This window comes from Stenella coeruleoalba (genome assembly GCF_951394435.1).
Source record: "Stenella coeruleoalba genome assembly, chromosome: 10".
Lineage (NCBI taxonomy): Eukaryota > Metazoa > Chordata > Mammalia > Artiodactyla > Delphinidae > Stenella > Stenella coeruleoalba.
Window position 1 is genome coordinate 60,183,382 of NC_137156.1, and position 17,049 is coordinate 60,200,430.

Here is a 17,049-nt window from a genome sequence, read left to right on the forward strand (position 1 = left end):
TTGTACCAATTTCCATTCCTACTAGCATTGTTCACAAGGTCTGGTTGTCATGTAAGCTTTTAATTTTTTTTTTTTTTTCCTGCGGTACGCGGGCCTCTCACTGTTGTGGCCTCTCCCGTTGCAGAGCAACAGGCTCCAGACGCGCAGGCTCAGCGGCCATGGCTCACGGGCCCAGCCGCCCCGCGGCATGCGGGAACTTCCTGGACCGGGTCACGAACCCGTGTCCCCTGCATCGGCAGGCGGACTCTCAACCACTGCGCCACCAGGGAAGCCCTAAAATTTTTTTTTTAAGTCAGGTTTATTGAAGTATAAGCTTACATAGAGTAAAATTCACTCATTTTAGGTACGCAGTTCTCTGAGTTTTGAGAAACATACACAATCATTCAACCATCACCGCTATCAAGATAGAGTATTTCCATCATTCCAAAATGTTCCCTCATGCCCCTTTGAATGTTAGCTTATAAAAATTCTGTTTGCCTGGAGAATGATATGACCAGACTGATTTTAAGTTTCATTTTAATTTTTAAAATTTATTTTTTAAGAGTTAATATATAACACATTTCAAATTTCAGTGTTTGAAAGAGTTTACATAGAAAAGCATATTTTCACCCCAGGAGATAGCCACCCTTTGACCAGTTTGTGTGTGTGTGTATATTATCTTTCACATATATGGTAGTATGTCGACTGCACCATTCTATACTTCTTTTCAAAAATATGTATAACAGCTTTATTGAGATATAATTCATATACCATCTGTACTTTTTAAAAAAACAGATACATAGTATTACATTTTATGAATATTCCGTGTTTATTTAACAAGTCACCTTTTGGTGAACATTTATGTTTTTCTAATCTGTTGGTATTATAAAACAAGGCTACAATTAATAATGAATTAATTATTCATCATGTGTGTATATATATGGATAAGATAAATAATGAGAAGTGGAATTGCTTCATCACAGGGTACATAATATCATCTGGGGATCTTTTTTTTTTTTTTTTTTTTTTTTTTTTTTTGCTGTACGCGGGCCTCTCACTGTTGCGGCCTCTCCCATTGCGGAGCATAGGCTCCAGACGCGCAGGCCCAGCGGCCATGGCTCACGGGCCCAGCCACTCCACGGCATGTGGGATCTTCCCAGACCGGGGCACGAACCCGTGTCCCCTGCATCGGCAGGCGGACTCTCAACCACTGCACCACCAGGGAAGCCCTGGGGATCTTTTAAAAAGTCTAAAACCCAGGCCAATTAAATCACAATCGCTAAGGCTGGACATAGACATCAGTAGTTTTTGAAGCTCACCAGGTGATTACAGCGTGCACAGAAGAGGATTTTCTTTTTCTATTTCAATTGAGACCTGTTTCTCTGCCTTTTCATTTTGCTTAACTTACTCTGCCTCTGTAAATTTAGGTGAAACACTTAGAGGTTGCTGTCTTGAAGTGTTGTCCTTATATGGGAGTGTCCCTGTGTAGACTGCGCGTGCCCAGTGCCTTTCTTGGGAGATCTGGATTTGACGTGGACCCAAGTCACATCAGTGAGTGCTGGCAGCTCTCTCCTAGGTGGGGGTGGAGCTGGAGATGGAGGGGCTAGAGCTGGCGCCAGGTGTGAGGCAGGACCACCCCTCTGCTCAGTGGCCATCACCACCTAACAGGGGCAGGGTCTGATCCCAGGTTGTAGAGCAGAGGCCCTAACGGTTGGGCCGGAGCTGGCTCTTTGCCTTTAAGCATGTGCCTTCCCTGCTCCGTGCCCTGGGACCCTTGCCCCAGAGGAGGCAGTGCTGAAGTAAGGGGTCCCGTGGGGGCTTTTGGCTCATGTCAGCTGCAGACAGAGGTTCGATCTGTCTCCAGTGCTCCTCCTGCAGAGGCACCAGCAGTTGTTTCCCTTGCTCTGCTCAGACACAGTGAGTCCAAGTCCCCTTCGTCCCTCACAGCCGCCCACTCCCCTAGAGCAGTCCTCAGTTTGCACTCTCCATCCTGCCTCGGGGACAAGCCAGCATGCACTTGTGCAGGAGTGGAGTCCAGGCTTCCCACAGCCCTCCTGTCGGTTCCAGTGGTCCTCCAGCCAGCCAAGAGGGCTCATCTCCCCTGTGTAGGACCCCAGGGTTGGGGCCCAATCTGTGGCTCACAGCACTCCCTCCCCAGGGCGGGTCTCCACCCGTGTATCTTCCCCTTTCCTCTGAGTTCCCTCCCAGTGGCACAGGTCCCAGGCTGATTGCTTTTCTTCCCTTCCTACCCAATTACTTGTGGATCTTTATCCCAGCCTTAGTTGTACAGAAGTCTTTTTTGCCAGTTTCCAGTTAGTTTTCAGTGAGAAGTGTTCCTCATGTGGATGTATTTTTGATGTGTTTGCGGGGGAAGCCGAGGTCCACATCCTCCCCCTCTGCCATCTTGATAGATCTCCCACTGTTGTTAACTATTTTTTGAAGGTAAAATATCTTACATTCTTATGGAAGATTTTATAGATGGATGTGTTTATATTATACTGTCTGGTTGTAGGGAAATCCGGAGTGTATACACACGTATTAGGATGTCTGTCTGCTTTCCTTGTAAACGATTTCTTGATTTGTGACCCTGTTGAGTTTGTGACCCCTGGACTTTAGACAGGATGCTTATTTCAACAAAGGAATCTTTTCTCATTGTTTTCTTTCAACACAGATGTGAATTCATGGTTACATGAATACTTAGCAGCTATTTCGGTGTCAGGAGTGTATGGTTTCAGATTGCTTTTCTGGTGTGACATTTACAAGGCAACCACTTAGAGTTTATTGTACACCTTTAAAAGTAGTGGTTCCCCAGTTGTGTACAATAGAGTGCTGGTAAATCCTAGTAGGGGTTCAGTAAAGCTTTTTGTGTTTCACAAGGCATCCTTATCTGTAGGCTTTCCCTGGTTGTCTAAAACAGAGATTCACAAGCTCTGGCCCACAGGGCCAGGGCCTGTGAGGTAAGAGTGGGGGTTATGCTGTTAAAGAGTTGTGCAGCCTAAGCGGGCTTCCCTGGTGGCGCAGTGGTTGAGAGTCCGCCTGCCGATGCAGGGGACACGGGTTCGTGCCCCGGTCCGGGAGGATCCCACATGCAGCGGAGCGGCTGGGCCCGTGAGCCATGGCCGCTGAGCCTGCGTGTCCGGAGCCTGTGCTCCGCAACGGGAGAGGCCACAACAGTGAGAGGCCTGCGTACCGCAAAAAAAAAAAAAAAAAAAAAAAGAGTTGTGCAGCCTACAGACACAGACGAATTTGAGGCACAGAGAACTTGTGTCTGGCAAAGCCTAAAGATATACTTTCTAGCCCTTTTCAGAGCATGTTTCCTGACTGCTGAACTGAAGGAGTACAATTTTTTTGTCTTTATTCATGAGAATAGAGAAATATTAGAACATTAGCACTATATGAGACTTTGGGGAGATCATTAAAATGTACATTAACAAAAAATTACTCTTGATCGCTGAGATCAACACACCAGGAAATGACTGCCCTCAAAGAGAGGGTGTGTTACACTCACAGATTACGAGAGGAGGGAGCACGCCACGCCACGGGCAGCCACGTGGGGAAGCAACAGAGGCAGTCGGGAGGCAGAGGAAGGAAGAGGAGAACATGGGCCAGAGCCTTTGTTGTAGTTGACAAGGGTAGGAGTGGGTGAGCAGGCTTAGGATTGGCTTCTCGAATCATTTCAGTGGGCTCTGAGGTGTGGGGTTTATCTGTACTTAGCTGGTACCTGGCCCTGGGATGGTCAGGGCAGGGAAACAGTGGCCTGGAGTTTAAGAGCTCCATATAAAGGAGGCTGTTGGGGGTTTGGTTGGCTTGCATAGGAAAGGCGAGCTCAAAGGAGAGTAGTTTGCTATCTCTGGGAACTGTCTGGCCCTGGGAGGGACCTTCCCCCCAGAGTTAGTAAGATCTTAAGATGTCAAAGAATCAAAAATACAGAATAAAAAGACATGATTAGTATCCTGGGCCGATGTCTTCATGTGTAAACATTGAGGAAAGTGAGGCCCCAGAGGGAATTTGTGTGCCCCAGACACCGTAGTCAATGCGAAGAAGATCAGGTTTCAGATCTAGACCTCCCAGTCCCCTGTTGTTTGTACTTATCCAGCAGAGCCACATTTTCAAAGACACCCAAGTGAATATCACAGTGGATTTTGAAATAGGATTGGTTTGAGTTTCTTTGTATCACATTTACCTGTAAGAGTGGTCCAGTTCCTCAACATACTTGTCTTCAGTGTCGTGTGGATCTGATAATAGCACACGCATGATTCTCCTTTGTTTCCCTCTGCCATCATCGTTAGGTTCTGGCACTCCTCTCTCTCTATTTTTATCATTGAGGCAGCTCTTGGCACAATTCTGGTTAGTAATATCCTGGTTGCTGACCTGTGCCTTCCCTCACTCTCCTGGATTTTGAACCCTCCTCTGCTCATGAGTTAAACCACACTTACAGGGTTGAAATCCTTCCTTATTATGTTAATTATGATATAACGCATCATCCTGTCTCCTACAGGAATTAATGTAAGTCTTTTGTTTTTAAATAAACTTATTTATTTTATTTATTATTTTTATTTATTTATTTATTAGTTTTGGCTGTGTTGGATCTTTGCCGCTGTACGCGGCTCTCTCCACTTGCCGTGAGCAGGGGCTACTCTTCGCTGCGGTGCACGGGCCCCTCACTGCGGTGGCCTCTCCTGTTGCAGAGCACGTGCTCCAGAGTGCACAGGCTTCAGTAGGTGTGGCGCGTGGGCTCAGTACTTGTGGCTCGTGGGCTCTAGAGCGCAGGCTCAGCAGCTGCGGCACACAGGCTCAGCTGGTCCGTGGCATGTGGGATCTTCCCGGACCAGGACTTGAACCTGTGTCCCCCGCACCGGCAGGCGGACTCCCAACCACTGCGCCACTAGGGAAGCCCCTAACGTAAGTCTTTACGTAAGCACTCATGGAGTAGGTATTAAATTAATTCTCTCCAACCATCCCAGTCTTCTGATAGAATTATGGAAGGACACCAATCTAAAGCCTTAGGAGTTTGATCCAAGGCATTCTGTTTTCCTTAATGCTTTGTGAGGAAGATCAACAGTAATTGATCCAAATCTGTTTTGATGTTTTTAAAAATCTTTTCAGGAAATAAAAAACTCTTATGTGAGTTTTTCCTGGTGCAAGTGGTAGTAATACTTCTGCTTATTTTCTTCTATTATCTTGTTCATCATCACAGAGATTTCCCCTAAGTTCCTGGTGACTTGGTACACACTTTATTGCCTAACCTTACTGTATGGGGATCAGTTGGGTCCATTGAGACTGTTTATCTCGGGCCTTAGAAACAACTTAATCTCTTGAATCTGTATTCCCATAGCAACCCTGTATGCTGGAGGCTTACTCACTTCAGTTATCCTCCTCTGATTCTCATGGGACCAGTGACAACTTTCCTTATGGAGTGGCAACTAGGGCCTGGCCAAGAGCCCAACATGCTGATGTGTCTTTGGTCACATGATGCCTGGGCTTGAGCCACTCACTTGTCGTGTTGGAAGCCAGCATTTAGTTGAAGTCTTTGGTCAGAGCAGTCCCTGGCGTTTTGGGGGCTACAATCAACAATAATTCGCAGTTCCTTCCTTCTTTATTTAAATAGACGTTAAGGGATTTTTAACAGAATGCCCCCTAACATTTCCTCTTGAAGTAGTTCCTTACTTGCCCACAAGAAAGTTCATTTGTTTCTTTTCTCTTCTTCACAAAGTCTCTCGAAGGTTTACAGTTCATTTCCATTGTAGAATTATGGAACTTCAGGGCAGAATCAGCTTTGATATTTTTCTACCTACAGGAAAAGTTAGTATTATTTATTCATTCACTGAGTCACCTCACAAATAGTTGTGTTCTCTGAGTTGGACAAAACATACACGGTCCTGATTTTCATGGAGCTTATGAATGCATGGGGGTAATAGACAATAAACAAAGAAATCAATTTAAAAAACCCATGATTTCAGCTAGTGATGTAAGTGGTGTACAGAACAGTAAAGCGAGGTTAGAGAATGGAGAGTGATGGGCTGGGGTCAGCTGTTTTCAAGAGGGTGGTTAATAACGAGCTTCTTTGGGAAGGTGACAACATACAAGATTGAGGTGACGAGCTGCATTAATGCTAGCTTCATTATTAAAGAAGCAAGCCTCTGATTTTCTGCAACTTTCAGCTGAGAGGAATAACAACAGTGTCAGATGCTGCTGCGAGTGTAGCTAAGATGAGGATGGAGAATTAACCGTTAGAGCTGGCAAGAGGAGTGATTTCTTAGGGGTTATTTTTGGTGGCATTCAGGGGCAAAAGCCTGGTGGAGTTCACTGAGAAGGGAATGATGAGGTGGAGACAGGGAACATCAGTAATTCTAAAGAGAGTTTTGCTATAACGCAGAGCTGGAAAGTGGGGAGCTGGAGGGAGATACAGGATCAAAGCAATTTTGTCATTCTGAATATTTTAGTGATGCTTCTATGTTGATGAGGATGATCTAGTGCAGAGGTTGGTAAACTACAGCTTAGGGGCCAGATCCAGTGCACCTGCTTTGGTAAATAAAATGTTATCAGAACACAGCCACACTGATTCATTTATTTATTTATTCATTTATTTATTGTTTGTGGCTGCTACAGTGGCAGAGCTGCGTAGTTTTGAAAGAGACCACATGACTTGCAAAGCCAGGAGTATTTACTTCTGGCCCTCAACTGGAACAATTTCCCAACCCTTGATCTCATAGGAAGGGTAAAACTGATGAAGCAACAGGGTGAGCAGTGCCTTGTTAGACTAATATCCTTGCCTCCTAGGTGGGTAGCCCCTGCAATGCTCCCTAAGGGAGAGGTGTTAGAATCCAGTGCATGGGCGCAGGGGTAATTGAGCCCGGAAGTTAGGAAGTGATGCTCTGCCTCTGGGATGCTTGAAAGTGAGACTTTTGAAGTGGTGCAATTAGTAGTCATAAAAGTGTCTAGAAACTGGGTGCCTGAGGGGGGATTAGAAAAGAGTTTGGAAGTGATGAGGTCATTGAATTGAGTGGTCAAGGTACTGAATTCTTATTTGGGTAACTGGAAACTATGTTCCGTATTCCTGTTTTTAGACTATTTATAAAAACGAACTGTACTAAAGCCTCAGTGTTGTCTACATATTTCTGTTTGGGGCTGTTGCCATTTGTTACTATCCTTCGTTTCCTACTTTCAGATAGAGAGTAAAATGGTAACTATTACTGTGATGATTGTGGTCATTATTTTTTATGAGTTCCTCTTTTTATACTTGCGTTTTAAAAAATTATTAAGACATTATTTTCTCTATGGAAAATGCATTATATTTCCCTTATTAAACTGTTTAAGCATGTTCAGAATTACTATTTATTCTTCGCTCTTTGAGGTAGGACAGAGCTCAGTCCTCTCTGGAACCCCGCTTAGAGGTGTTTTTTAGCCTGGGTCTTCTATCTAGAGTAGATATCTTCTGCCTAGAAACATATCTAACCATAGAATGTTGGTTAAATCTCAGGTGTGCTATGCCCTTGGCCATATTTTATCACCTGCTCATTACTTGCTCAGACTTAAGCATTAGAGACACAGTTTGGGCCTGTGATCCTCCATGTCTTCCCTGGTGCAGCTTGATGGAACCTTGGAGTGGTGGGCATTGTGTGCAGCCCATAGGTCCCTGGTCATCTCCTCCTCAGCTGTTCACTGTCAAGAGCCTTGGGCTTTGTGTGCCCCTAGACAGAGCCAGAGACTGTTCTGCAGACTCTGTGGCCATTGTAGAGATGACATGAAAGCGCTGGGAAGATAGTACCGCTCACATACCACAGTTGTTTTAGCCCAAGAGTCTAGCCTGGGCTGTCAGAGCATAATGCGAATTCTGGGACTGCATTCCAAGCCTCCCAAGTAATTGAACACTGGGCTTAATTCAGTGGCAGGCTCCTCAATTCACCAGTCATTATTAGGGAATGAGTCAGTCGCGTAGAGAAACCTTTCTCTGGGTTTTGTGCCAACTGTTTTATAGGTGTGAGTCCGCAGTGAGCTTTTCCTGCCAGTTCTATGAGGAAGTGAAAGCTCTAAGTGGCCTGTGTGCCAGTAGAGATGAGACCTTCCCCTTGGACAGTTCTAGGGTGAGAGTGTCAGTGTCCATGGCTAGATGGCAGTCATGGCCATTGGTAAACCCAAAACCTTCAGTAGCTTTCGTAAGCCATTGCCGTCTAAATACTGATATCCTTCAGTAGAACACTTGATTTCTCATTTACATATAGGGTATGCCATCAGAGCAATCTACTTTATTCTTTACCATAATAAACAGTTTTCCATTTCTTTATCCAGCCACCATAGGCATCATTATCTTTAGGATTTAAAAGGAGTACTCTTTAAATTATTTGTTTATTTAACATCAGATTAACATCTTCATTTAATTGGTTCCTTAAGGAATATGTCAAGATGACAGTTGAACCAATGGCCTCAGACCAGAATATTAATGTATGATATGTTTATTTTGACTGATGCATTTATTTATCTTTGCTTGGTGGGAGTTTCCAACTTTTCTTATTGGCGTCTTTGATTCTTTTTGACTCACCAGCTAATGCCTTTTGGGTATTTTGTACTTGTAAAACAAATTTGTTTTACTTCAGATGGTGTTAAAGTGTGCAGCACTGGGGACTTCCATGGTGGCGCAGTGGATAAGACCCCACATTCCCAATGCAGGGGGCTCGGGTTCGATCCCTGGTCAGGGAACTAGATCCCACATGCATGCTTCAACTAAGAGTTCAGAGGCCCCAACTAAGGAGCCCACGTGCCACAACTAAGAGCCTGCCCGCCACAACTACTACCCACCACAATCAAATAAATAAATATTAATAGATAAATAAATAAATAAAATGACTTGGCTGAAGAGGCCCACCAAGTCACTAAAAGAGCCTTCATTTAAAAAAAAAAAAAAGTGCAGCACTGAAAACGGTGGCGAAAGGGAAAAGATAACATTGGCAATGAAACATTTCTATATTTCATACTTATACAGTTATTAGGTCTCTTTATGAATCATAGTTAATTTAGGAACCTTTGTTTACTTGGTTATTACAGCCAGTGAACCATCATGGCATCCTAACTGTAGAAATAACAGCTAAACAAAGTCTTTTGATATGATCGGTGTACCTTCTGAAGTCTGAAAGAATAAGTCCCTTGATAATTTTTGGCAAGATTTAGCCTCATATTTCTGTTGTCGTGTTTGCACTTTCTTTTGGTGATTTACCAAGGTAATGGACCATTTTAGAATTAGCAATGTACTTATGCTGCAGACTCGTCGTTGTTGTTAATCTCCTGTTGATGAAGCCAGGCGTTGTCTGAATCCATCACATACACCTGTCACTGTCAGTCATCTTTATAGAACAAAGTGAAATCCAACTGAGTGGAATGTAACATGAGGCACAAAGCACAGATTACCAATTCAGTCCTCTTGTTTCAACACCACCCCTCTTCCATGTCAGGTCTTCTGATTTTATATGATGACAGTTATTGGTCAGAATATATTACAGTGTTTGCTGTACAGACGGGGCCTTTGTCATGTAATTAAAGAGCATGAGAGCTGCCAGACTAAACAGTGGTCTGAGTTTCAAATAATGTTCTGAGACTTCCTTGGCACATTTTTATCACCATCTCGAACATGTGTTATTACTTAGTATTCTTTACCATAGCTAGATTACAGAGGAAAACAACCCAGGCAGTGAAGGAGACTAACCCTGGTTCTTCAAGGAGATAAATGCCTCCGAGATAACTTGTACCCTCAGAATGCACCATTTTTGTGTGTGCATCTCTCTCCTTGTACTCATACATCCTGCTTAAACCAGCTGTTTACAAAGTCAACATAACGGTCAGCTTTTACGGACAGACTTCATTAGTTATCTTGAAATTCTAAAGAAGGGTAGGCCCAAAGGGCAAATGGACAAAGAACTTGAAATAAACATGAAAAAAAAGAGCCCCCCTCATTAGTAATCAAAGAAAATTCCACTACAATGATGAAAAACATCAAACTGGTAGAGTTTTTTAAAAAAATAGCACTCGTTCAGAGGCTAGTGAAACATACACTGTCATAAATTGGTACATCTTTTATGACAGGCAAACTGACAGTATGTATTAAACCTTAAATGTAGCCTTTGATTCCACTTCTAGGAATTCATCCTAAGAAAATAGTACAAGATATACACAAATACTTATATACAAGAATGTCCATTAAAACATGATTTAAAACAGCAACAGCAATATTAGTAAAGACAGCTGGTATCTGTCTTTACAGAGAGCTTTGTATGTAACAGGCAGGGCTGGGTGCTTCACAGGCACAACCTTATTTGCTCCTTACCATCAGGAAGGGAAGTAGGCAGTGGTATCACACGGGAGGAAAGTAACGCTTGGAGTTATGTGTGCAGAGCTAGGAAGATTGAATGAGAAGTTGAACTCATTTGACACGATTCCTTAACCATTACATTTGTTTTTTTCCCTAAAGAATACTAGTAAAAAGTGGAAAACAGGGTTTCCCTGGTGGCGCAGTGGTTGAGAGTCCGCCTGCCGATACAGGGCACATGGGTTCGTGCCCTGATCCGGGAAGATCCCACATGCCGCGGAGCGGCTGGGCCCGTGAGCCATGGCCGCTGAGCCTGCGTGTCTGGAGCCTGTGCTTCGCAGTGGGAGAGGCCACAACACTGAGAGGCCCGTGTACCGCAAAAAAAAAAAAAAAAAAAAAAAGTGGAAAACAGGGGTCCATCAATAGAGGACTCATTAAATACAATGTAGGGTAGAAAAGTATACAATGGAATATTACTCAGCCATAAAGAAGAATGAAATAATGCTATCTGCAGCAACATGGATGGACCTAGAGATTATCATAGTAAGTGAAGTAAGCCAGACAGAGAAAGACAAATATTGTATGATATTGCTTATATGTGGAATCTAAAAAAATGATTGAAATGAACTTATTTACAAAACAGAAACAGACCCACAGACATAGAAAACAAACTTATGGTTATCAAAGGGGAAAGGAGGGGAGTTTGGGATTAACAGATAAACACAACTATATATAAAATAGACAACCAACAAGAATCTACTGTATAGCACAGGGAACTATACTCAATATTTTGTAATAACCTATAAGGGAAAAGAATCTAAAAAAGGATATATATATATATATATATAATATATGTGTATATATATATGTATAACTGAGTCACTTTTCTGTACACCTGAAACTAACACAACATTGTAAATCAACTGTACATCAATTAAAAAAAAAAGAAAAAAAAGTTGACCCTAATAACAACAACAAAAAAAGTATGTAGGTATGAGAACTCATACTTTAATTGAATATGTGATAACATGGGAAATGTTTTAAATACATTTAAAAAATCCCAATATATGTAGGATGATTTGAGTTTTTCTCTCACCCTCTACTGTGATATAATACACCTAACGATCTATTAAAATAGGTAGATTCCAGTTCTAACCCCGGATCTATTGTTGGCTTTGTGAGTGAGTGTGAGCAGGTTGCTTCACTAGCCTAAGCATCAGTGTTTTCCTCTGTAGAATGGACTCAGCTATGGTTATTACACATTAAACAAGGCATGGCTGTCCAAGCAACACAGAGTACGTGTACAAGAAATGGTAGCTATTATTTTAATGAGTTGGTCCCCTGTCTTATATGAATCAAAAAACAAGGAAATAATACATTAAAACTTATTATTTTCTTAGAGTGCTGGCATTATAATATTTTATTTGTAATGCTTTGCTATTCTCCCAAACGTAGCATTCAGTGTATTATATTTTATGCCTCCGTATGTATATATTTTATAGAAAAAATTTTATATAAATAGCTACATACAATTATTATGCTTTTTAATAATTTTCTATAATCAAGAAAAAATACATTTGTTAAACACATACACACAGAGACACAGGCTGGTGGTTCTTATCAAAAGTTAAAATGTGAATGACAGTCTCTAATCCATCTTACGGTTTTTCTGGTCAGCAAGGTAGCCTTTGGTTCAGTAGCTTCAAGTTGATCGTCACTCTCTATTTTTGTCTGATAGTACCATAGTATCATGGATTGATCTTAGAAGTAGCCCCTGAAATGAGCTTGGGGATACTGAAATTATTCAGCGTAATGAAAGTACAGTTTATAGGAATTGGGACTGAAGCGAAGGTCTGAACATCAAGGAGGTTGAGCTGAGTGTTAAGCTGTTCTTTTTGACCCTTTTCCATTCCACTCCCATTGACGTCCTTGCTTCCTACCTCCTGTGAACTTTTGAGACTTCCAGGTTTTCTTTTTCTTGCCAACTCTTTAAATGTTGGTGTTCCATGGGTTTCTGTCCTCAGCTCACTTCTTACTCCTCTTTCCAAACTTAACTCACTTCTTCTCCAAACTAGCCTTTCCCCCATACGTTAGCTTAATATTGTATCTTAGAGCAGTTAAAAATCACGAACTCTGAAACTGATTAGCTGTGTACCTTGGATAAGGTTCCATGCTAGTGTCCTCCTCTATAGAATAGGTTACTCATTCCTACCTCAAGGTAAGGATTAAGTAAGAGGTGAAGCCCTAAGCCCAGTGCATTATTGCATAGGAGCTTCCATAGATGAGATCCTTTGCCGTGATGTTTGTTGTTCTGGTGGCGGTCATGGCGGTGGCCTCCAGGTAGGACAAGTCAAGCACCTAGAGTCATTCTGAATTTCCTTCCTCCTCTGTCTCTCCTGCATCCAATAGATTTTCAAGTCCTGTTGATACAACCTCGTTGGTCTTTTCCTATTTACTCCTGCTTTGGTTCTTATCACCTCTTATCTTGAAAGTGGTCATTGGCAGCTACCTGACCTTCCTGTTCCCAGTCCTTTTTGCATTCAGTCCATCCTCTCACTGTAGCCTGAATAATCATTGTAAAAAGGTAAAGCTGGTGATGGCATCATTTTGCCTAATCCTTCTCTTAGTGGTACCCAGTCACCTAGAGCAGGGACATGTGCTAACTCAGCAAACTTTTTCTGCAAAAGGCCAGATAGTAAATACTTTGGGCGTTGCTGGCCATATGGTCTCTGTTGCAGCTACTCTGTCATTGTGGTGTAAAAGCAGCCATGGACAATATGTAAATGAATGAGCATGGCTGTGTTCCAATAAAACTTTATTTATGGAAGCTGAAATTTGAATTTCATGCAGTTGTCATATATCATGAAATATTCTTCTTTTGATTTTTTTCCAACCATTTAGAAACCTAACAACTTTTCTTAGCTCGTGGGCCACACAGATACTGGCTGGTGGCAGGGTTTGGCCTGTAGGATGGAGTTTACCAAATAAGTTGAAGTTCTTCAGCATGGATAACAAGATCTTTTGTGATCTGCCCTGGTTTATTCCTCCAGCCTGATCTTTTAAAAAAATTATTATTATGTTTTAATGCAGACTTTATTTATTTACTTATTATTTTTGGCTGCATTGGGTCTTAGTTGCGGCACACGGGATCTTTCCTTGCGGCGTGCGGGCTCTTTGTTGAGGTGCACGGGCTTCTCTCTAGTGGTGGTGCGTGGGTTCCAGAGGATGTGGGCTCTGTAGTTTGCGGCACACGGGCTTAGTTGCTCTGCGGTATGTGGGATCTTAGTTCCCTGACCAGGGATTGAACCAGTGTTTTCTGCATTGCAATATGGATTCTTAACCACTGGACCACCAGGGAAGTCCGCAGCCTGATCTTCTGTTACCTTCTCCTTACTTCTTCCATTTATTCAATAAACTCACCTTTTCTCTGTCCTTAATGAGTCATCATGTTTTTGCTTTCTCTCATGCTGTTCCCTTTGCCCAGGGCACAACTCATTCTTAGCTGTCCTCCCTCCCCTTCTACCCTGTCTTCCATCCACTACTTGTAGATAACCTACTCCTCTTTCAAGGTTCAGCTCGAGCAGTACTTACTCTGTGCAGTGAGGACACTCATGTCAGCTGCCTGGGTTTATATGTCAGCCCCACTTCTTGTCTCTCGATCATTTCTTTGTCTCTCAGTTTCTCGTCTGAATAAAAAAAGGAATTCATCATCATCATCATCATCCCTATGGTTTCTCTTTGTTAGAATTCACTGAGCTAGCACATGGACAGCACTGGGAATCATGTTTTTCACATAGTTATTGTGCAATCCACGTTTACTCTGCATCTCAGATAGAAGAGGCTATTTCTGTTGTCCCTTCTGTACCCTTTATAGACATCTGTCATAGCACTTATAATACTTGATATAGCTCTCGGCCCAGTGCATTGCATTCAGTAATAATAGGTACTCAGTAAATGTTTATTGGCTGAATGAGAGAGAAAAGGGAAAAATCTTAGCTTGACTTTAAGTGGATTCCAAAACAAAAATCTCTTGCATGTTACTAAGTAACAGGACAAAAAGGGGCCATAGAGAATAAGGTTCATTAAATTGAAAATAAATTTTAAAATATCTTATATACAATTGCTGTTTTTTAGTACCGGGCTCATGTCCATAGGAGGAAAGAAATGCCACGTGGACAGTCTAGTGGTCCTCTTAGGAACCTGTGTTCCTGCCAATCCTTTCTCTTACTGATTTGCGTTTCTTTCTGTTCCTTCCCCTCCCCAGTCCTGCAAGGATGAGCACACTTCTTACCTGTGGTTTCAACATGGGGAGCTGTGGGACCCATACAGAATCATGTCTTGGAGAAAGTGCCAAGGATTCAGTGAATTTTTAGAGTAAGGAGGCCAGCTGCAGAGCCACGGGCTTCAGAAAGACAGAAGGTGAGGGCTCAGGACCCAGGCAGAACAGAAAGCCCTGGGCTGGATGTGGGGAGGCGGGGCCAAAGCCCTTGGCTGGTTAACAAGAGCGTCGTTGCCTGTGCAGGGACGGTTTGTGTAAAGCCGAGGACAGAACAGGACTTTCAGGCATATCACAGCATCTAGAATTGGAAGGAGTCAGAGATGTCTTGTCAATGAGCGATACACTGCGTGGAGAGCCTCTTGGCTACTGTTCTTCCTTCTCACCCTCTGTACTTTCTGTGATAGAAACATTCTGTTGCCTGGATTCATTCAACAGATGTGGATTATCACAGGACTGTATTGGGCATCTATGGAGGTAATAGGTAGAAAAGCATTTTTGAAAGTTGCTAATGTAAAGTTCTTCTATTTCCACCTAAAACCTCCTTTCTATTGGAACATGTTTGCTTTATACATAAGCAAAGTGTCTCTTACTGAAATTCATATCTTTTTCATGCTGTTTTAGGCAGTGGGAGATTTTTGTACATCAGAGGTACATTCTGGTATAGCTCGTGTGCTAGCTTAATTCTGACACTTTCTCAGCAAATGAAGCAGTCAACTTTATAACTTGAGTTAAGTTATTTTTATATTGTTTATGTTTTGTGACCACTGGGGTGCAAATTTCCTCAGGGAATAAGTAGAATGCCTATCCTAAGGAGGATTCTGTAGATGTTGGTAAAATGACTAGATCTGAAATTCTCTGTGCTAAGGCTGCTCACATCTTAACCCTGCCCCTTCTTTTGGGGAAAAATAAGTCTTTATATGTGTACCTTTATTGGTAAGACTTCTGCAGTTCTCTGCAAGAGGATTAGCAAGCATTGCAAGCAAAGGCAAACATTTCAAGGAAAAACCTTACAAATATTCTTGCTTTCAAGATAGACATAATATCATGCCATAAGTAAACATTATGAAACCATTTCCTTTTGAAGTTGATTCACTGAACCAATAATTTGAAATTCAGCTTGATGTTAGAGACCTTTTATTTTAAATGACTATTGTTGGTCCACTAGACTGGTAAATTAGGTGAGCCATAAGAAACAAAAAAGCTTTGTGTGTAGTCTAGCAGTCAGTTATTAACAAATATGAAATCTAAAACTCCTAACCAACGTTGTTGGAAAGCTAACAGACGTCCAGCATCTATTTTGGGTTTGTACACAAGTTGGCCAGAAGCAGCTTAATTCAGAGAATGAAATCTGAATTATTAAAACAAAGGAGGCGGGGGTAAGATGGAATTGGGGTGGGGGGAAAGGTCAAGTTTGTAGTGGGCAGAATTCTAAGATGACCTTCAACACTCCAAGCCCATCTTCTCCCAGTGATTCAGTTAAACACTAACTTAGTCCTGTTGTGAGGGGATATTGCAGATGTCATTAAGGTCCCAAACTAGTTGACCTTAAAATACGGAGATCATTTGGGTGGCCCTGACTAATCATATGAGCCATTTAATTCTGGTCTAGAGGTCAGAGACAGGTACGTCAAAGAGATTTGAAACTTGAGAAGGATTCTACGTGGAGGAGATTCTCCGTTGCTGGTTTTGGAGATGGAGGGAGCCACGTGGCAAGGAGTGTGAGTGGCCTCTAGAACCTGAGAGGGACCCCTAGCTGACAGCCAGCAAGGAAATAGGGGCCTCAGTCCTACAACTGCAAGGAACTGAGTTCTGTCACCAGTGATGGAAAATGGATCCCTTCCACCCTCCAGATGAGAATTTAACCCAGCTGGCATCTTGATTCCAGAATTTTGATACTCTGAGCAGATAACTCAGCCATGCTGAGCTAGACTTCTGACCTACAGACTTTTGAGCTAATCAGCAGGTGTGCTTTAAGCCATGAAGTTTGTGGTCATTTGTTATGCAGCAATAGAAAACTAATATGAGGCCTCTGTCATGTCTCCTTTGCATCCCTGCAGTAGCCTATTAACTGGTCTCTCTGCTTCTAGACCAGTGTTGCTCAAACTGGTGAAGAAACAGTTTTTGAAATTCCAGTGTGTTGCAGACCAATACTGTAGCAGATTGTGCAGATGGCTGCAAAAACATCTCCCGTCCCTGTGCTCGTCTGTCACGTGACCATGCCACTCCTTCTCTCAGGAGGCTCTAGTTTCTTCCACCTGAGTCTGGGCTGACCTTAATGACAGGCTTATAACCTCTTACCATTTTCAGGTGATGCCCTGTGTTGCAAGGCCGTTAGAAAAGGCCATGCAGCTTCTGCCTGGTTCTCTAGGAAGGCTCCTCCTTGGCGCTCAGCTGCCATGCTTTGAGAGGCCGTGCCACGTGGAGAGGGCAGTATTGGGTGATCCAGTCAACAGAATTAATAGCCTTCCTTGAGTCATCGCAGCCCAGATGCCAG

The 17,049-nt window shown here is 42.7% G+C and overlaps 1 protein-coding gene and 1 long non-coding RNA gene across 7 annotated transcripts in view; one reads left to right on the top strand and one right to left on the bottom strand.

Moving 5' to 3' along the window:
* Window positions 1-17,049, top strand: part of ULK4 (unc-51 like kinase 4) — a 521,183-nt gene that overhangs the window by 202,355 nt on the left and 301,779 nt on the right. The gene's annotated exons all lie outside the window — the stretch shown is intronic.
* On the bottom strand, window positions 5,499-15,596 carry LOC307193233. The gene is made up of 3 exons (XR_013830257.1): window positions 14,568-15,596; window positions 13,868-13,962; window positions 5,499-5,770 (listed from the first exon to the last, which is right to left on the bottom strand). It is a non-coding gene; the product is annotated as an uncharacterized lncRNA (long non-coding RNA).